Source organism: Salminus brasiliensis, chromosome 1 (assembly GCF_030463535.1).
Source record: "Salminus brasiliensis chromosome 1, fSalBra1.hap2, whole genome shotgun sequence".
NCBI classification, from domain to species: domain Eukaryota; kingdom Metazoa; phylum Chordata; class Actinopteri; order Characiformes; family Bryconidae; genus Salminus; species Salminus brasiliensis.
The window spans coordinates 61,658,081-61,680,811 of NC_132878.1; positions in this window are offsets into that span (position 1 = coordinate 61,658,081).

Sequence of the window (22,731 nt, forward strand, 5' to 3'; positions counted from 1 at the left end):
TCACAGAATGTATCACAGATGTACCATGACAGCACATGAGGCGTCTGGAAAATTAGATCTATGGCAAATGTTTCTTTTCACACTATGTACTCAATGATTGCAAAGCCACAAACTTTAGACACAGCGTGAAGATGACAAGTTTGTAGTAGGACACAATCTTCTTGTACATCATCTAACAGACCTAAGAAACAGTCAAAGATAAAATCTTCATACAAGATTATTAGTTTTTACAGTACTTAGCACAAGCCAGAGACCAGCTTTTCATTATTTTCATCATTTCAATGAATTAACTAAAAACATCTCATTACTCCAAGGTTCAGTCTCTCACCACCCAATTCATCCCAAACTAATTCAAGGATGTTGAGATCTGGACACCAAGATGGTCAACCTATTATCATAAAAAAACAGTTTGGGCAGTTTGCTTTCTCTTTTTATTTGTTTTTTTTTCTCAGTAAGAGCTTCTGGATCAGTTCCAAATCCTTTCAGGCTCACAGTGTTCGAATCGTCTGGAATCGTCTAGTAACAGTGGAAGGATGGACAGAAACACCTGTGGATGTTTTCAGATGATGTAACAATGGCTTTACTCTTATCTCTATCTATCAAAGATAAAAGCTTCCAGAGCTGTTTATTGGGTGAGGCAGTGGTTATTTGGTGGTCCACTAGGCCCTGCATGATTGTTAGGGGTCCCATTTGAAAAAGCGTTAAGGTACTAGGACATTTCAAACATGTCCTAGTACCAAAATGGATTTAACTTTTGGTAAATAAACTGTTTTGGTGTCATATAGAATAGTTTTCCTTTAGGAAAACCAAAAATGTCTTTAGGGATTTTTAAGACTGTATACCCTGTGGACCAAGAAAAAATTTATGCTGGCAAATGTGCTGTGCTGAACTTAATTTTTCAAGGCAGCAATCAATTCATTTCAGACACAATGCAATATAAACAAAACAGAACTACAAGATGTCTGTTCCCTGCAATTTTCAATTGACAGCTGATAAGCATCTGCCAAACATCAATAGGCAGAAACAGCACACATACAGGAAGGAAGGAGACGGAATAGCATCAAAAACAGCTGCATTTCCAGCAGTTCCTGTGTGTCCCTCAAGGCCAAGCTCTTTTATTGCATTCATACTCTTAAATATATTTCCAAGAAGAAGAAAACACACTCATGATCACAGAGGGTGCATCTTATGCAACATATACAGACAGGCATTCTTTTGCTGTCTCTATAAGCTTTACGTTATGAACTTGCATAAGTCAAAATGAGCTTGTAAGCAACTGCTCTGCAATATGAGCCAATACAAATCTTTTAATGGGAGGTTAGAATAAAGTCACTTTGCAAGACAGCAACTTGAGAAAACATTAAATGTCAGGATACACCCTTACATTAACTCCTTAAATAAAAGACCTGTCTGAAAACTTTTGGATGTAGTATATTCTATTCATGTGGAGATGGTGTACAGTTTGAAATCATGAACATTTAATGCAATCATCTGTTTGGTTTCCAGCAAACCCAGCGTTGTATGCATTTTGCTGTTTCCAGGGTTTTGATATTGTGAAGCATAAAAAGCATGTGTACACTTGCAGCATTACTGGTTTCAACTGGATAAATATCCTGTACACAGATCATGAAAAAACATGGAAACAGATTATAATATGATAACCAGTTTGCATTATTCATGCTGCAAGCAGTAAAAACAATCGGAGTGGCTATGAATGTGAGCGCACTGGATCGCCGCAATAAAGCTGAAAAGACCATCAGTGATGCCAAGCCATTATTCACCTGCATCAATGGGATCCAAGGGGCCAATTTCTGCACTCAACTGCAACCCTTGTGAGGAAAGAATACCAAAATATACACACTACAAACACTAACATTGTGGGCTTTTCCACATCTTATCCAGCCAGTGCCATGCAGTGATGGCTTATATCTTGCAGGTCCATCTGACACAAGGCATGTTAAATCCATGGATTCGTGCTGTTGGTGCCAAATTGTGAACCTACCATGAGTGTATCAAAACCAGGTTAGGTTTTTCCAATCTTTAACTATCCAAACTTGCTTACTGTCAGTCCATCCACCTCAAGGTCCAACATGTTGTGCATTCTGGGATGTTTTTTTCTACTCACCACACTTTTTCACAGATTTGTACAGAATTGTACACCATTGCACAATGGTTATCTTAGTTATTGTGTAGTCTTGTAATTATTGAACCCTGGCCATCTTTCATTGACCTCATACATAAAACAAAGCATTTCCATCAACGGACTTCATGTTTTTCTTTATTACAGCATTCTGAGTAAAGTCTAGAACTGTGCTGAAAATCCCAGATCAGCAGTTGAAGATTTCTTTAGAAAAACCTCTGGTGAAAAGTCTGGATAAAAGAATAGAAGCTAAAAGGTTGACAAACTAATTACTGAAACATTTTAATTTTTCAAATTAAATATATTTGTTGGGACTTCTGTGTAATGGGGTATTCCTACCTTGCGCTCAGAGATTCAGGGTAAGCTTTGGAACCACATCGACTCTGACCAGAAAGAGGTGGATTTTTCCTCTAATGCTAAAGATTTAAATTAGTCTCTGACCTTTCCACAGCAATATATAGCTTACCACCATTTAAATCATTACAACAACTAGTTTATCATACGTATGAATCCATATTAGAAAAACAGCTAACCATAAATACCATTAGCTATTTATACATGCCATAAATAGAAAAAAATATATTTAAAAAATGATTAAAATCTAGACATCTGACAATTTCCCTGCAGATGTTCATGTTTCCTTTTTCATTTCCATCTCTGCAAATTAACTGTTTACCTGGTGACCATAGACCTCATAACCTCCTCAGCATCTGCCCTATTAACAGCATATACAGCACTGATACCCTGAGACAGTAACTGCATTAGAAATGCCCAGGGTGTAATTGCCTTCAACATTTAGTTATCTCCATCATGGACCTGTGGTCCATACAGTAGACTGAACTGCTGTCCTTTGTGTGTGTTCTCGCTCCCAGTGCTGATAACAGATGCTGCACACCAATTACAACATCTAGCTTTTTAAATGGGTTTACATTATTAAGTGTCCCTGGATGTGCACCTGGTTCTACACAGTTTTGTGAGAATTCTCAAGCCTGTTTTTTATTTTTTTGTGTGCAGCAGTAGATTCTTAGGGTAAGGTCATTTCTACAAAGCAAAAAAAAAAAATCTTGAAATAACTGATTTCATCAGAAGAGTCTTGATGGAACAAAATTTGGGCTATGGAAGTTTACGCTAAAATAATGCATTAACGCAATCTCAGTTTAACACAAACGGCATCTCTTAGAGATGTAGAGGAGTGAGTGAGATGGTTCACTTGACAAAACAAATGCTGTTTGCAGTTATTGTCAGGCTGAGTTTAACTATCACTGGAGTACATCCAGCCTGAGATAACACATGGGTCAACTATCGTCAACAGGATTCACAATGAAATGGAGAGGGTAAAACTAGCTCAAGATTTGGAACTCACAGCCACTATTGCTGTTATGGAGGATTACTAAACATCAGTAGGTAACGGCAGCTATCTCTGAATTACAGGTCATTATATAGATGAACAACTTATATAGATCACCTGACAAAGGTTAAATTATGAAAATTAGGAAACAGATGTAAAAAACATTAGATGGTAATAATGTATTACATTAAATATATGTATATTTATTTGTTTATTTTAAGTAATAGTGAGCCAGACAAATATTCATTGGATGTGTTTGAGATCTTAGATAAAGTATATATCTGACAGAATGGAACTGCCACTTCACAGACTTCATTTTTCCCATAATCTAAACCAGTCTGAACTGGTTCTCCACTGATTTGGCACCAGAGTTTGGCACCGTGAAAGTGGCAACACCATTATTGCTTTCACTGAAATGAGGATAAAATCCCTGTCTGATGATGCACATGGGAATTCATCATGAAGTTACAGATGCATCCATCAGCCCTGTCATCGCAGGGCACTCTCTGCCGCATCACATCGCTCGCGTGATTGTGTTTTTATCAAGATCTCACTAAATCAATATGTACAGGATTACTAGGATTAACTGAAGCGTTCACTTCATCATAACAGCACATTATGGATGGCGGTACGGAGGCAGTAATGGATACATTACCACACTGCAGCAGCAGGGCTGTGGTGGTGCATGTAATTTGCTTTTACAGCATTGTTTTTCATTTGCCTTCTCTTTCACAGCTCATTTACAATGTTCCATTTCAGGCATTGATGAAAGTCTTAGTGAGCAGTGTTTATTTATTTGTTTGTTTGTTTGTTTGTTTGTGTTTTTACAAGCTGGCCTTTCTGAATATCACAGGAGCCCTTTCACATCACAAATTATATAATATGTCTATGTTATGATGGCTTCTGCATTTTCTGTCTGAAACTGTGCAGGAGATTTCCTTGAGAACAATAATTAGTTGGTTAAATAGCATTAAATAGCACATTTTTACTGACGGTACATTCATTCAGTATTATATATTGCATATTGGTTTAAAAAAATCTTTTTTTTAATTAATACCTAGCATATTATCTCTTCTGAAATATTTTCTCTTACCTCATTTAACAGTTGACAAAATGTAGTGTGGTTCCATGTATCCATACAGAAACTAGGGTTTAATCCCCTGCTCAGGCAAGAACACTATGCCATTGCAATAAGGCTACATACCTTTCTAACATGATCAAAACTGTAAGTAGCTCTTTATAAGAGTATCTAGCAATACCATACATGTAAATACATGTAAACTATAAAACATTGGTCACATTAGTAGATCAGTTATGTGGATTGTAGCTTCCTGTGTGCTACCATGTTTCCCATAACTACATAAAAGAAGCTCTATGCAGCATTTATTGTTGTATAAATAAATGTGACATCACCAAAAGGTAGGGATACATGAAAGAAAAACAAAATGAAAACTTCTATCACTTTTTCACTCTCTTTTCAACTGAGTCAAATGAGTTAAATACCTGGTAATGGGGGCAAAGCCAACATTTGAACTGAGAGCAAAATTTAGCCATGTACTTTTTTTTTTAATCAGTCCACCACAAACATAGCAACTCTGTGAGTGGAGACTCCAAAACCCCCTCCATGACAGTTTATTTATGCACAATTATAAATTCTTCTCAATCCTTCTAGTTGTTACTTTATATGGGTAAGGAAAGCATTAAAAGTAAAACATTAGCTTTTCATCAATGTTAAATAAAGTAAGCCTGTTATTACAGTTACAGTCAGTGGATGCATACTTTTGTGACAATAAGCTCTGTCCCTTTGAAATATGAGTGTGAACTAGCTACATACTTATACAGATTTAGCATGTGATAACCTCACCATTAAGCTAGCCACCTAGCCTTGGTTTATATGTAGACTGAAATGTCTATCTCTCTCTTTAGCTGGTCTTAGTTTACTTGTCATCATGCTTTGTTTGGCAAGTGGTGGCATTTAAGTGATTGCATGCATTTTTACACTCTGAGGATGCAGTTTGCTTTCCTACTCACTTAGCAGTCCACATATATAGTGGCCCACCTGGAATTGTTCCACTTTCGCACTCTGATGCATGACACAATGAGTATGCATGTATGAATATACTGAGGATATATGATGGCTTCACAGTTCACAAAAAAGTAATCTCAATTGTCAATCATTAATTTACAACGACACAATTAGCTCAGCTATAGTAGCAAAACAGTCTGCCTAAACTAGGAAAACATATAGTCAGTCAAATGAACTCTTGATAAATTACGCACTAATACCTTTACTACCTTTATCTAAATCTCTCAGATTTAGAAATCACTGCAGGAACAGCTTAACACTGTGCATTTTTTGGGTAAAAGGGTAAAAAAGAGTCACTTAGGAACACATTAGTCTGCAGAGTATTAACAGAGTAACTGAAAAATTCTGGGAACAAGATATATAGACAGCAATTTATGTTATTTTTGTAGGGTTATGGGTCAGCCTAATGCAACTCAAAGAGGAGATAAAGAAAGCAAAGATATGATTGCAGAGTCAGTGGTGTGGTGGTATATTTTATCCAATTCGAACCGAGACTCAGAGCACTGACTTTTTCCTAGGAGACAGAATCAGAAAGTGAAACCAAGTGTTTTAGAAGCCAGTCACTGTTCCAGTCTTGCTTGCACTCAGGCAAGTGATTACACACCTATGGATTTGAACAGCCACAAACACTGTAGATGGTGATTGAGACCTGAGCCAAATAGCATATCTAGTTTACTCGGCAGTATAAGTCTAGAAGGCTTTCAGGTATACACCTGCTGCCCCTATTTTCAAAATAATTGATTAGACTTGCTGAGTATCTGCTGTGACCCTTGATTTTGCTCCAGCCTTAGATAGCCAGTGTTCACAGCTGGAATTTGAAAAAAGTGCTAAGTCCAATAAGAAGCCCAAGCTCTTTCCATGCAGTGTTATTATTTCAGATAAAAATATTAATTCAAAAGGAATTTTTCAGAAAGCGTAATCCAGGATATTGAAGCCTGGGGCTCAGAATACTCAAAATCCATAGAATACACAAGCATAAGTGTATCATTGCAGGAGATAAAGGAGCAGCTTTCAACTGTAAGTTAGAGGCTTTAATAAAGTTTAGATTGTGCAGACTACATCTGATATAATTAAAAACACCCGGGGATAATGACAGTAGAGTAGACAGAAGTGGGATCACTGATTATAAGGTGGGGCTAGGGCATAGACCAAAACATAAAGAATTAAGCACATGTAAAAAAGCATCAAAGATAAAGCATGAGCAAGGCTGGGCTAGATGTTTCAATACCTAATTATGTATTTGCAATTAAAATAATGCATTTGCAGAAGTGGAGAGTAAAAAAGCAAAGAAAGCAAAGAAATGTCAAGAAAAGAAATACAAAACAAAATGATTATTTTTAAGTAAAACCTTTGAAACTATGACTTTTACATTACTTTCTGTCGATGAAACTAACAGAAGAAATGCATTGAACTTTTGATACTGGGTGTACAAAAGAAAATGATTTTTGTTAGCGATTTACCATATAATTATATAGTTAAATATCACTAGTAAACAAAAATGAAACAAATTTCATATTGCTCCAGACAGATTCATTCAGAAACATAGATGAATTCCATAGATGAGCAAAAGTAACACTTTCTTTTAGCCTGATTAGCTCTCAAGCTTGCTCTCAATAGTCCTATTAGCTCTCAATAGTCCTATGAATGTATTACTTCAAAGGTTGAGTGGGATTTAATTTAAGATCAGAAGTAATATTCAGGAAAATAACAATCAATCTGTTTAAAGTAATGCTAGAGGACTTTACTTGAATGGCCACAACAGGCCAACAGGACATTGCACAAAGTATGCCCATCTTTGCTGTTAAAAAGCTTAAGAGCTGTTGGAGGAAAGGTAAAGATCCACTACTATAATAAAATTATACAATACTGAATTGTCTGCAGTAGATTTTGTTTTGTTTGCACCCGGCTGTTACTCTCTCACACTGATGAGCAATGAAGGACATGCATGAGCTTTATAGTGCAGGCTAGTGGTTCTCAAAACAATTGTCAGCCGCCATCTTAACAGTTAAACTAAATTAAGTCAACTACATTAAAACAAAAATGGTGCCACAAAGAGTTTTTTGATTTACCTTATTTGCATTAAGGATCCTCTAAAGAACCATCCATTAAAAGTGTTTTCAGGGATCCAAAAGTGGTCCTCCTATAGAGCATTGCATATTTTTGCTACTTTTATTTATAAGCATGTAAAACAAACATATGGGTATATTGGGAGCGCCCTAACGACTTAAGATTTGAGACTGCTGGTGTAGGCAATATGTACACATTTAATCAGAGGAATCAAAGAGCCGACTGAACATATTTCTAACCAGCAGTGGCTTCAGACTACTTACAAACACTACTTAAATAAAAAACATGACACATTAAAATATCCCTCAGAAAGATCATGAAATCAAATAAGATGAGAACAAGGAGTGTGGATAAAAGATAGATAGTCAGGTATAAAAGACGCTATAAAAAATTCCATATAAAAAACGTTGTGTTGGGTCTTCAGGGGTTAAACACTTGATGATTGAAGTAAGTGTTTATTCAGTGGTGCCAAGTGTATTAGAAGGAAGTGTTGTTTCTGGCCTCCCAGAAATGGCTTTAATCAGTTTTGGACGAAGGAGATTTAATTCAATTTTGCGTTGCTAGGAGGCAGTGCTCTATGTGTGTGTATGATTTTTTGGAGGGACAAAAAGTGATTTAATCACACATCACATACAAAGCACAAAGCCAACAAAGCAGAATGGGGAACTGTTTGCTTGGGTCACACCAGCCCACCCTGCCAATTAACGGAATCCCTTTTGTTTTGCCCCATGGCAACCAAAGTCTGTGTTAAAACTAGAAGATTTTTGATACCACTAAATTGCATTTAGATCCAATTAAAACACTGATGTGCGCAGGTCTTTTGTCAGTGTAATACTGTAATTTTACTGCATAATATTGTTTCATTAAAACAATCAGAAACACAATAACCTTGCACAGTAATCACATTTTACAGGTTTGGTTAGAGTGGAAGTATAGCAACAGCCTAGTCCATATCTGTTCCTGTATATATTTAGTGCACAGTTTATAAGTATCTGTCTCTATATTTTGAATCTGTATTTGATGGCCAAACCACAAGGCTTATGTTTTACAGTTAAGTCCATATGCTTAACCTATGAATAACTAGACATTTATTAATTAATGTTGTTCTTATGGCACATTCATCATGTAATTATATTATTTACATAATTCATATAATTCATATAATTATATTTATAAACACACAATGAAAAAAGAACAACTGATCTGGTAGCCATGTGGATCCACTAGCTAGTCAGCTCTGCTGTTTTTTATTTACTGAGACCATAGGTATATGGACCAGGCAGAATGCTCTACTAAATTATTGGGAGGCAGTCAATGGATACGAGTGGGCAGAGTTCACAGAGAAAGCAGAGTGAAACTGGAGGTTGTGACTGGAGTAGACTGGGTTTAACACCAAGTCAACTGCAAGTTGTTTTCTATCAAACAAAAACTGGCACTTATGCTCCAATTCATTTCTGTATTTGTGGAAGACATTATCTGTTTATTCTGCATGATGTATTTGTATTTGCTTACATTCCTAGGTCCGAGGGATTAATGCCACATTGCCACCGACCTTAAAACAGCAACATTCATCTTTGTCCTTTGTGCTTTAGAGAAGAAACAGCTGAGTGGAGTGAACAGTCTGCCTCACACTGAAACAAATGGGCCGTTCTTTTGTCTGCAAAAAGCTTCAGTGTTCCATCTGCCATTCAACACTACAGGCGCAGAAGCCCCTGTTCTCCAGTCACTGTCTTTGGCTCTCCTAAACGCAGATCCAACATAAGCTCACAGACTGTCAAGGGACACGACATGTTCACTTGTGAGCATACCCAATGGGCAAGCAAAACGGAGATTAAGAAAGAGAAAAAAAAACAGCACTACAGGATTGTATTAATCACCATATGGGAGCTGGATCCCACTGATCATTTCCCATCACACAGTCATTATGCTCCAAGCAGGACAATTCTTCTTATTAACAAATAGGCCTGCAGCTGCACAGTGACTAGCGGCTGGCTAACGTCAGGGCATGATCAGAGGAAATTGCTTAATGAAATAGCAAGAATGAGCTCATACATGTTCAGTCGTTCCTCAATAACACTACTAGCCTAGTGTTCATTTACTTACAAAAAATGTTGTTACACAATTGCCAACCAAGCAGCAGGGGGGTGGGCTAAAGGTATATAGCAGTTTCTGTAATTTATTTATTTATTTATTTATTTTTAATTTAGTAGTGTCTATCTCCTGACCTAGTTTTTTCTAGTTTCCTAGTTTTTCCTAGTCTTACCTGAGATAACCCCTGTAATTTACATCAGACAGTAAGATGGCATCAAGCCCTTTTTAAAGATTGAATGTAGCTGCCCACCCTACATATCCAAATACCCATACCATGATGGAAGCCACAACAATTTTTAATTTAAAAAGTTTGTTAAAGAGGTCATATCACTGAAAAAAATTTATAAAATTGTTGCTGCAGTGAAGCTGGCAAAGTGAGCTAGTGCTAGGCTAAAAGGTAATCCAGATGACTGGCTACAATCTCATCAGTCAGATAACCACACTCTGTTCCAAGAGGACACTGATGAACAGTAATACTATCTGGTAACACTTGAGACTAGTAACCAAAAATACAGCATTGTTGTTACAGTGCTGATTTATTCTAAGATAGGCCAGGCTCGGCGATGCGATGTTAAGATACTGCAGTGATGTAAACCAGCCAATAAAACTAGAGCTTCATTTTTTTTCAACAAATCACAAAAAAAAAACAGGGCTGTAAATAGGTTTGTAAAATCACATCACAAGTTTTAACCATGATCACAAATGTCACAAAGTCTCAAACACTCTATTCAATACAGTCCATATTTTTAAAAACTAATCAGCAAAAATAACCCAATTTAAATGTATTATTTTTGCAATGTCATGAAAAACAATCATGCCTAAAACAGGTTTTCAGTGCCTTTTGAATGAGGGACAGTACAGAGTGAGTATCAGAACATCAGAACGGTCAGAATCATTTATATGTTTATACCAGTGTTAAACGAACTGTTTTATACTAAGGCACATCAAGAGGTTGAAAAACAGTGATGTGTAAAAGTAATGTATTCATTCTGACTCTTTTTGGTACATGACCATATGTAAATGTCACATGTTCAGCTCAGGGAAAAAAAATAAAATAAATAATAATAATAAAAAAAAAAAAAAAATATATATATATATATATATATATATATATATATATATATATATATATATATATATATATATAATTAAGTAACCTACATCCTTGGCTGCTCTGTGCTGGTGTACGGTGGTGCTTATTTTGCAGTCAACATCTCATTAGCACACATCTAAAAAAACATTGCTTTGAAACATCATTATTTCTTACAGCTCCAGCAGATCTGCATCACCTTTGGCCTTGGATTCAAAACTATGCTTCTTCATTGAAGTCTGGATCACAGAGGTTGCAAATAAATTATATCTTTGTTGGTGCAATCAAAGTTCCACCCAGTCAACAATGAAAACTTCAACTTCAATATTCCTTGAATATTCACTGACACCACACTTCTGATTCGCTTTACTTTTAGTGAAGGTCTTTCCTGGAAGTGGACATGCTTGTGAAGAACCTTTAAAATGGTAAGGAACCTTTACATCAAGGGAACCTTCACACTCACTTATTGACTGTGTGATGGGAAGTGATCAGTAGGATCCAGCTCTCATATGGTGATTGCTGTGCCGTTTTGTTGTTGTCTCTTTTTTACCGGCCCATTTTTTCCATTTTGCCTATTGGGTATGCTCACAAGTGAACATGACGTGTCCCTTGTCAGTTTTATTATTTTTTTGTAATTTTGTCTCAGTTGCATACCTGTTTTCACTCAATTTTATTAATTTACACATTGTATTCCATCTTCAGTTCCACTATGAGGCACAGAGCAGCGTTTTTCTTTCAACATCAACATGTAAACATGGCATTTCATTACTGATTCACTGTAGAAGTGCATCTGAGGTCGCAATCAATGAATGTTTGCATACATGGAAGACAGGACCAAATAAATCAATGGTCATCTTTAAAGAACCAAAGATAAGAAGGTTTAACCAAAGTCCACACTTGTGGAAATCAGCTAGGAGGGATCTGTCTCTATATTATGTACAAGGAATAGCTATTAATTATCTAAGTGTTTAATTATTGGAAGCATAATTGGAAATTGCTCTCAGCTGTTTGATATTCATTTTAGGCTACTCATGTCATGTTTAGTTTTTTGTTCTGTAGAGCACTGACACAATAAAGAGACACCTGCGAGCCAAACTGATTACTGAACTTCTTAATTAAGACTTCAGGAATACATTTATGTTTTGATTAGTTTTTAATAAACTAACAACTTGAATTACAGAGCTGTTACTGCATAGTGTAACATAATTGCCTATTTACACTGTTCAAATGCTTGTGGAAACCCTTTCAAATGAATGCATTCAGCTACTTTTGGTTGCACCCATTGCTGACACAGATGTGCAAATACACACACAGCTTGTCTAGTTCCTGTAGAGAAGTACTGCCAATAGAACAGAACTCTCTGGAGCAGGTAAGCATGAACCTTTTGGCACCAGGTTTCATGTTAAAAGCCCAAGCAATGGGCTGTGGAGCAGTGGAACTGTGTTCACTAGAATGATGATGCTCTACCCAACACTTTTGGGATGAGGTGGGGTGGTGATTATCCTGACCTCATCAATGATCTTGTCAGCAAGGCTCCAAAATCACAGCAAGGCTCCAAAATCAAGTAAAAAACCTTTCCTGGACACTAGAGACAGTTACACCAACAAAAGCAGAATAAACTCTTGTTTAATTCCGTTGATTTCAGAAGGTGCCCCAATACTTTTGTCCATATAGTGTACCTATATGTATAACTCTGTATTTTTTGTTTCTGTTTTTGTTTTTCTACAGTCATGGAAATGGGACCATATACCTTAAGACTCAAAAATTGAATAGCCTTGGTTAGATACTGATATTTTACACCCTCTGTATCGATTTCCATTATCCTCCATAGGTCAAATTGGATGCCTTGTAAAAGAGTGTGAATCTACCATCTGTTAACAGGAGGTTGCCACAATGACTCTATCAGTTACCTCCTATCTACCATGTCTTCGAATTCTAATAGCCTTTGCTCACCAGGGCTCACGTGAGCTGTCCGTAATTGCCACCTGTTTTACATTCTGAGATTCTGAATCAATAAAAAAGATATTGATCTGCTGCCCCGGCCAGTGTGGTGTCCTTTATCTGCTGCTGCGCTACAGCCTTCTGTTTGCAATGCTGATTGCCCAAGAGTACAATATGGTAAGCAGCCCCTTCCTTCAATCTCCTCTGTTTCTACTAATAAACCACTGATTATTGGGTGACCCTAGGGGGCCCAGTGTTGACCCAGGTGGGCATTTGGCAACAAGTCTGTCCAATTTTCTCTCTCTAATGAGACTTCAAAAAAAATCACACACACACACTGACAAGAAGGCAGTGTAGAATGTGATAAATTAAAGAATGGACTGCACTTTTAACCATAAAGGTCCCTGTTTGTGTTGCATTTTAGCAGTGGAGAAATTTAGTGGTTCGTGGCTTTGACATGTGGTTCTTGGAAGAACCTTTATTTGGAGAACTTCACATGATGTGGAGGTTTGTGATATTATGTTTTGCAATACTCATATCTAAGTAATATTGATTCTTTAAAACACAGTATTGATTTTTAATTAATAGTTTTTATGCAAATACTTATGGCAGACAGTGGTTAATTCTATAATGCATTTAAAAATGAATTTAAGAAAATTTAATTTGAGGAAATTGCAATATTGCCTTATTTAATGTATCGCAATATATTAAACCACAATCTCTGTATCATACTTCATAACATTAATGTGATAAACTGTCCCTTATGAACATCAGCATCTGTTCGGTTATATGCCAATTATTTCCCACTGGAACTTGGAACCGCTCAGGGCCTAAATATGAAATGACAGGGTGGCATTAATCCTCAAAACAGATCTAAGGTTATTATTCTGGCATCAATTCACTCTCAGGCAAGAGATGAGGACAGAATACATGTGCTTTGTCCATCATCAAGGTCTAGTGAATATTGAGTTTCACTGGGCCTAATTACGGAGTGTGACCCCCTCGCTGTAAGAATGAAACAAAGAATGAAACAGTGATGAAAGAATCAGCAGGGTAGAGAAGCAACAGGGCTCATTAGATGTAATGAAAGCAGGTGAATTTAACTTGCCATTAGTCATTTCAATAGATCGCTTGTGTAGGCGTTCTCATATTACAGTAGCTCTTAATTTTGTATGGACTCGGTCATTATGAGTGATCAGAATAAACACTCTGTTAATTAAACTGCTGCCTAATCAACAAAGTCTTTTGATTGCAGACTTGTTTAGTCTTTTCTTTATTCATGTAAAATCTAATCATGTTGGAAAAGTCCAAAAAGGTCATTTAAAAGGATCCCACAGGAGAACCTCTGAATAACTAATAGAAGATAAAAAAAATACATATAGACAAGAAAGTACTATAGATATATGGAAATTTCAAGGTCTGTAGCCTTTTAGCCCTGTGATATTTTTGGGGGACTGGATGGATGGTTGATAATCTGAAGCAGAGAGTTGGATTTTATTGAAAAGGTCCGTGAAAATTGGTTGGTAACAGCTTTACAGTGGAAGGTGGGACAAACGTTCAGGTCATTTGCGAGCTGGCAGTGATTCAGGAGAATAGGTGTTTGTCTCACCTTGCACTGTAAAGCTGTTAGCAACCAATTTTCACAGACCTGTTCAATAAAATCCAAACTGGTTGAAGTGACATGGTTGATAACCTGAGGCAACTGGGAAAAGTTTGGATTTTATTGAAATTTCAGTGAAAATTGGTTGGTAACAGCTTTACAGTGGAAGGTGGGACAAACGACAGCTGGCAGTGATGCAGGAGAAGAGGTGTTTGTCTCACAGTGTAGCTGGTCATTTCCTGAAGGTCTTTCCAAACAGAAGCTGGATCATCAGCAATGTGGCTTTTTAGCTTGTCTGAGTATTTTCTCTTTGTTTACATTTACATTTATCCAGAACGACTTATAAAAGTGCTTCGCTATTTACTTAAGAATAACCTTAGATAGTATGAATAGACTAAAATTCTAAGATACCTCTAAGCTTTGTTGCATCCATCTCTTTACTCCAGCCTGTATCAGGCCTCTTTTTTTTTTAATTTTGTCCCCATTCCTGAAAACTGCTTCCTTCGTCCCTATGAAGCTTGCTGAGCTCAGCTGAAAACCATAGCTTGTCATTACTGTATTTCAGTCCTGCTTTGGTTGAAAGCAGCTGGTCTCGTAGAAGCTGATGTATGGCGTCATGGTGTCAGTGTAATCATTTAGTCTATCTGTTGCCTCTTCAAAAACAGCCCTATCTGTTCATTCAAAGCAGCCATATAGGTTTTAATGTATCTACTGGCCCACCTCTTCACTGTTGTGACAACAACAGGTTTGTTGGTTTTGATTTTATGTTGGAATAAAGTGTGCCCACATGCTGGCCTCTCCGCCTCATCGCCAGTGTTGTGTACTAGGTGAGTCTGCCCAGGCTCATAAAATTTTATTTTTAACTTTATGGACAATTTATGCCTCTATCTCAAATTCCTCTTGGACTGAAAACAGTGCAGGCTGTGCTTGGGGCTTGGGCTAGGGTACACAACTGGGTGAACCTGGGCTCTGTGGCCATTCCAGACTCAGAATATGGTGTTCCTTGGGATGAGAAGTGTGTTCAATTATGGGATGTACATCTGGTCACTTCATTATCACCACATGGCTCCTGAAACTCAACATGGGACTCTTAATTCAAACTGGCTCTCTAAGTCAAACTGCCACTCACTGTTTCTCAAAAAGCCCAGGCTTAAAATGGACGTCTTGCACCTCAATTATCTATCCAAGCATCACATACTCTGTCCCCAGACTGTTAGTGTTAACCCTCCCCTCCACCTCATTGGTGCTAGCTCACTGGTTACTGGCCGTGACCAATACTGGTTGGAACACTGTGACTATCAACCCTGTGGCCACCAGAGCAATACATGGAAGTGGTAAATCAGTGGTGATGGAAATGTGGCAAACATCTGATATGGACATTCGTCGCCACCATAGCTACTGTTTGTATGCTGCCTGTGCAATTATTTTTAGCTAGGGTGGTGGCATTTATCTGAGACATATGGAACCTGAGTATAGTGTTCCACTCACTGAAACCCTAGTACATTACCGGTCGACTTCACTCCAGTCAGCCACATGTCCCATACAGGTGGCCCTGTGCCACTGACTGTGGGTACTTTTTGAATTAGTTTTTTCATCTCCTCTACCCACAACAGCTTTGGTGACATACTCCACATCTTAGACTGTAGAATAGGTGCCATCTATTTTTTTTTTCAAATCATGAGAAACAAGATTCCCTGATCTCTGTAAAATCAAACTTGAAGTTTTTGACCTTAATACCAAGCGTCACATCTGGGGTAGAGCTTAGATCAGGCCCAAAAAATCTTGTGCACGTAGTGTCTGAGCCTGACCCTGCCCGCCCCATAAACTTGATCATCATCATGAGCCCGAGCCCGAAAAAAACATAATTTTTAGTAAGTAAACTGTTAAAACTGACCTTTTTAACTACAATTCAGTTGTTTGATTGAGCGAAATTTGTTCAGAATGATGTTATTGAACAGTGCAACACGGAAGAAGCATAGACTTGTTATGTTAGAAAGCTGTTTATTAGGAATGGAACTGAGAAATGATTCAAACAATGCATTCAATGATCCACAGGCCTAAACATCGGCTACAAGAATGATGTCTGAATGACTTTCCTTTACTCTAATATAATTTAACATGGTTTGAGAATATAGGATACTTTCTGAACAAACAAACATTCATATATTAGGCGTATAGCCTAAGTTAAATATGCAAAAGGCAATAAGGCTATGCATTGCCCAATCATTAAACTGTAATAGGCCAACAACAATTCACACATCATTTATATGCAAAATAAACCAACAATGAAGAGTCTTTAAATAATAAAGGCCTATAATAGCCTATCAACAAACTGTGGTCTAATCAAAACAAATTAAATCTAGGGGCATTGTGAAACTGCTGACCACACCATCTTTCCCTCTAGCACCAACTCCAGAGCCTCAGGCAGATCATTTGAGCCGCCTTGCCATATGTTGAGCCGCCTTGCCTACGCACATCTGGTGACAGTGCCAAGAAAAACTGACCTCTCTCACTTAATACAATAGGTGACATGGCTCATTAACACCACCATATTTGTTTACTTTAAGATGATTTCCTGTTGAAATTATGTGTGTATGGTATGCAGTGCTAGTGGGCTTCAGCTTGCACTACTAGAAAACTAAGAATGCACTAATAAAAAAAAGTTTATATGTTTTATAAATCAAGCTATGATAGTTCTTTAATATAGTAATTATTTGTCATATTGCATATATTGGTTTACAATAATCTTTCTAAATTCTGAGCTAAACATATAGGCGCATTAGAGGTTCTAAAAGGTTATGTTTTTATTTACACCTGATGATTACGAGTGATGAAGACCAATGTAATTAACTCCAGTGCAACAAAAACACTGACTCTGTTAAAATGATGAACACTGCCTGAGGTGTTAGATACCAAACACTTAAAGTGTGCATAAAGTGTACATGTAAGTCAAATAGGCATGTGCACAGTGACAGTGTTAAATGTAACACTCACAGCATTGACTTAACAGTGGCAGCTTTGCTGTGACATCGACAAATACATACACACTCTATTAGTGTCTGCACACAGAGCTAAATCCACATACACATGTGTAAGTTAGCACAAATGCGCACACACAAACATCTCAAATCACTTGAGAGTGCTTATTTTCCTGCCAGTGTCACATTTCAGAAAGGGAAAAACATCGAAATGGCTTGGGTTAGGCCAGCATAGGAGACCTTTTAATGCCTTGGTATTAAATATTGATAAGAATAACAGTATGGAGAGATTTTATTGACTGCAAAGGGCAGTTAGAAACCGCTGCCTCCGTCTGTTTCCTCAAACAGTAATTTCGTTTTATTTATTTCATTATTTATATAGCCTGCTATTGAATTGTGTAGTTGTCAATATCCAGACAAAACATGTTTAGATATGTAGCATTCTGGACCAGGCAGTGTGAAATGAAACACTATATTGGGACACCTGTTCAGTCTCCACAGGTGTATAAAATCAAACAGCTTGCCATGCAGTCTGCCCTTACACACATCAGTGGAAGAATGGGTGATTCTAAAGAGCTCACTGAATTCAAAAGTAGTACTATAATAGGACGCCACTGCTTCAACTAGTCAGAGGGTGAAAATTCTTCCCTCCTAGATATTCCACCATCAACTGTGAGTGATATTATTGCAAAGTGGAAGCATTTAGGAACCACAGCAACTCAGCCACAAAGTTACAGACCACGTAAAGTAACAGAGCGTGTAGCAGAGTGCTGAGGAGCATAGTGGACAATGCTCTGCTGACTCCAACACTTCCTCTGGCATTAACATTAGCACAAAAACTGCACCAGGAGCTTCATGGCATGAGTTTCCATGGTTGAGCAGCTATATGCAAGCCTTATATCACCATGAATTAGACAATGTGGTACATACATACTAAATAGTATCTTTAAAATGCATTATACATGAATTATACATTTACCTGCCCTGACAGCAGTTACAAGTGAGGTATATATATATATATATATATATATATATATATATATATATGAATAAACCTGCTTCACAACATTAAATTTAGAAATCTTATAAATGGCTTTGCTTTTCTACATGCCAATTACCTGGCTTTTTATTGAATTAGTAAACAAATTAATGATCAATTTTTCCAAACAGTGTTTCAGTGATTAATGGCCTCACTGATGCACAATAGCTGGTTTAAATCCCACACCTCATGCACTGCAGGAATGCACAGTGCCAACCAAAAGTTCATTAGGAATGTTCTGAGCATGGACAAGAGGAAAAAACTAGCAATATGTTTGCACTGTGTTCAGCAACCTTTATATATAGTTTGTGCTCTACAACACAGGCTGTGAATACTTGAGCACTGAACTCACCTTTACTTCATTTCCAGACGGTACTCTATCACTTGGACTCTAGCATTTATATAGACAAATAGACAAATCTGTCAGAACTCCTCCTCAGGTTTTCATTCATCATTGCTGTGGGCCCATGGTTGTTCTATTCATGGCAATCGATCCTCCGCCCTCTCTGGATTTAGCAGAAGATCCCACTTTATAAATGGCCAGCATTTCTTTAGAGCTACTCTATTTGTCCAAAAGTTTATAGATCCTTTCTCAACCAAGATTTCTTTTGAAATGAAGAGTATTAACAGGGAGCTTGCTGCCTCTTAGGTGCAGAAGCAGCCTTTCTTTGAAGGCTCTAAACTGGAACTGAGGATTTCATTGTATTCAGCCACAGTAATATTGGTAAGGTCAGGTAATATCCATGGATCCCATGCTTCCCTCCAACCTATTCTGTAAGCATTGGATAGTGCTTCATCACTCTAGAGAACAGTTTCACTGCTCCACAGCCTGTTGCTGAGGGGCTTTATATACATCTGGATGATGCTAAAAATGGTGACCATAGGCATATGTTCAGCTACAGCAGGTACTATTTTACTTACACTTCTCACTGGAGGTTATTCAAGCTGTATGTACAATTGAACTGTGTGTATACATGTACAGTGCATTCTACATTCATTAAATTCACTTATTTGAAGAGAGTCTGGACAGTTTTGAAAGTACAGTGTACCTACAGATTGGACAATATACTCTCTTAAACAAAAAGCTGTCACTGTGATCAGAGGATTGGTGGTTCGTTTCCCGATCACGCTGCTAGCCATCGGCAGCCAGGGCCTTTAGAGAGCGCATTGGACTTGCTCACTCTAGGGTGGGTAGAAGCCTAGTGCAGTGCTGGCCGTCACTGGCATCTACTAGCCGGTGCGTCAGAGCCAGGTATACGACGCCTCCCTCCAGGCGTGTTGGTTGTCCTGGTGACGTCGCATCGTTGGCAGTTTGAAAAAGAGGTGTGGCTGGCTGCGCATTTGTGTGATGGAGGGAGTATGCATTGGTCTTGCCCTCACTAGTGTTGGGGGTGTTGTGTGTAATGGGGATGGGAGGGAGAGAATACATACGGGTTGGGTAATTGGCTATCTAAATTAGGGAGAAAGTGGGTAAAAAAACCTTCTGGGGAGCAGTGCCACAAAAATCTTTCTATTTTAATACAATAGATATAAAATGTACAAATGTAATAATATAATAATAATAATAATAATAATAATAATAATAATAAAATAAATGTATATACAAAATGTAAATATAAAATGTAACAGAATGTAATGTTTACCTAACACTGTGTGTTCAGGCCAAGAATGATTTCCAAACCCTTAATTTTGTCTCTGTAGCTCTGCATTTTTTAGAGAGCTTGGTCTGAACTATGAGCCACCGCTTCTCTTTGTGATTCACACTCAGTGCTGAACATTCATTGAATTTGTTTCATCCACAGTGAGAGCATGAACCTATGCTTTGAAAAATCAATATCGTATCATAGTACAAATGAACCTTGCAAACCAACTGGCAAACATTCTTGTGCCTCCATGCTTACAAAATAGTACATCATTAAAGCCTTACAAGCAAGTCCCAAATCTCCATGTAAACGCATGAGATTTCCACTCACATGGTTCTTTGGGTTGATATCATATGGCCTGTAAATGCAGAACTAAATATAGCTGACAGGAGTAGCAACAGTCCCTGGAGACGACACATTCGGCACAGGATAGACGAGAGAGGGGGTGGTGTTTATCACCACTGACAGTGGCAGATAGAGTTATGAGGTGAGAGACGGAGTAATTCGTGTGCCAGGTGTGCTGTGCTGCCTTTGAGCCATTTAGGAACTTTGTCTTGTTTTTAGTGGTGAGATGAAACTGATGCCTGGTCATTACTCACACAGCACCTCCTGAAGTTTTATGTTTACAGCACTGTGCAAATGTCTTATGTAATGTGCGAAGCTCTTTATCTTCAAAGTATTTCTTACCATTTTTAAAACTAACAATTTAGTTCCCCAACCTGTGGAGGCAACCACTGCTATGTATAAACTATGTAATTTCTGTATCTATCAATAAGGCTTCTGCACCTGTTGACAGGTAGTTTGGTCTCCAGACTGTGTGTTTTAGCTCTTTCCATGGATGTTCAATAGGATTTAGACCAGCACTCATTTTTTGCATATAGCTATGTGCCATGTGCTCGGCTTCAATTAATAATAATATTACAGTGTGTATTAAATTCTTAAAAACTACAGTTTAAATATACTTCTGTATTTAGTACAGTGATTTTTATCCAAAATGTCTTGCACTTCATCTAATTAAATAACACTAATTACAATTAATGAAAGTTGATCCAATGCATCCAATGAAACATGTAGTAGATCAGTGTTCTTGAGGCACTCACAATATCCTCGATATGCATATAAAGGCATATTGTGTATCATAAAAACAAAATGTATCGCAATATGATAGTATCGTCATATCGTCCACCCCATATTAACCCTAGCTCTAATCCTTACCCAATCTCAACCCAAAACATAACCCAAAATATAATTTAACCTCATGCCCAAAACCTAATCCCAACCCTCATGCTGACCTTCACTTACCTTGGATTTTGGTTACTAACCTTAACCAAAATCCATTAAATTCCAGTTACAGTATGTTTCCAGCAGGTTGCGATAGTGTTTTATACAGGTTTAGTGATGTTTCACTACAGATGAAAGCCTGTTGAGTTATTATTTAATCAAAAAGGAAACTCTCAAAACAAAAACTTTTTTTTTTTTATATATTGTTGTACCACTGGTCCATTCATCATAAAATGTTCAAACAATGTACACCTGCCATTTCCATGCTAACAAGACATGTGACAGTGACAGTATATTTTTGGTAGATGCTTATTAGACTGTCTAAAGCATGCAGGCAATGGTTAATGATATGAGCATTGCTGGAACTTTATGCTGCCCTCATTCTTGACCTTCCAACAACATTATGATCAGGGACATGAACGAAGCTTTGAATGCCCAAGGCCCTGAGATAGGAAGAAGCTCTTTGAAAGGAACATTAGAATTTTCAATCAAAGTAACATGACAAAGACATTTAGAGAAGGTTCACTTGAAGGCCACACTACTTTTCACTTTTCAATCCACCACTGTGTTTCCAGAATCATTCTGTGGATTGATGCAGATTAAACCATCTATTGATTCCATCATCAGTATCATATAAAATTCTTGTGTACAATACCTCACACCTGCCCTAGTTAGTAGCTGCTTTTATTAGTTTATACATGTGGATTGATTGCCAATTAGATGTTGATGTAACAGTCATGTAAGGTCTAAGGTCAGCTGAGGGTTAATGTGAACATAAAGCACACTGCAATGCAGTGTCCGTTACACTTCAGTTCATCAGTATCGAGCAATGTTCATTACACACAAGCTTAAATACAAGGTTGAAATAAATGAGCATGCGTGCATGTGCACAAATAGCCAGTCATTTTCCAGCTTCTTAAAGGACATTTGTCACTGGTGCATGACCATAAGAGGGAGACAAATAATAGCACTTAAATCAGGGTCACATTAGATCAGCAGTGTGAACTGAAAGGAAGAGAACTCTCAGTTCCTTCTTGTTTTGTGGGTTCTTTTTGCCTTCAGTAAGTGCAAAGCTGTTCAGTCAGGATGAGGTTGTAGTTAACTACCATTTACCAACATTTCATTTCTTTCTCTAAACAAGCTCCTGGGCTTCTTTCGTGATGTGTTTTGGGTCCTTCATTCATCTTTACTGTAAAGTGCAGTCCAACCAGCTTTGCAGCATTTCACTGAATCTAAGCAGAAGTTAGAGCTCTATACTCTATCAGCAGCCATATAGATTCCAGACGTGCACGTGATTTCAATCTTGAAATAAACCCTCTTTAACTCACAAAGACATCTTGAGTGTAGACTTTGACAAGGACACACCTACCTATCATTAACTTGACTAAATGTTGAGAGAATTTACTTTCTGGATTCTGCTGCAGTGA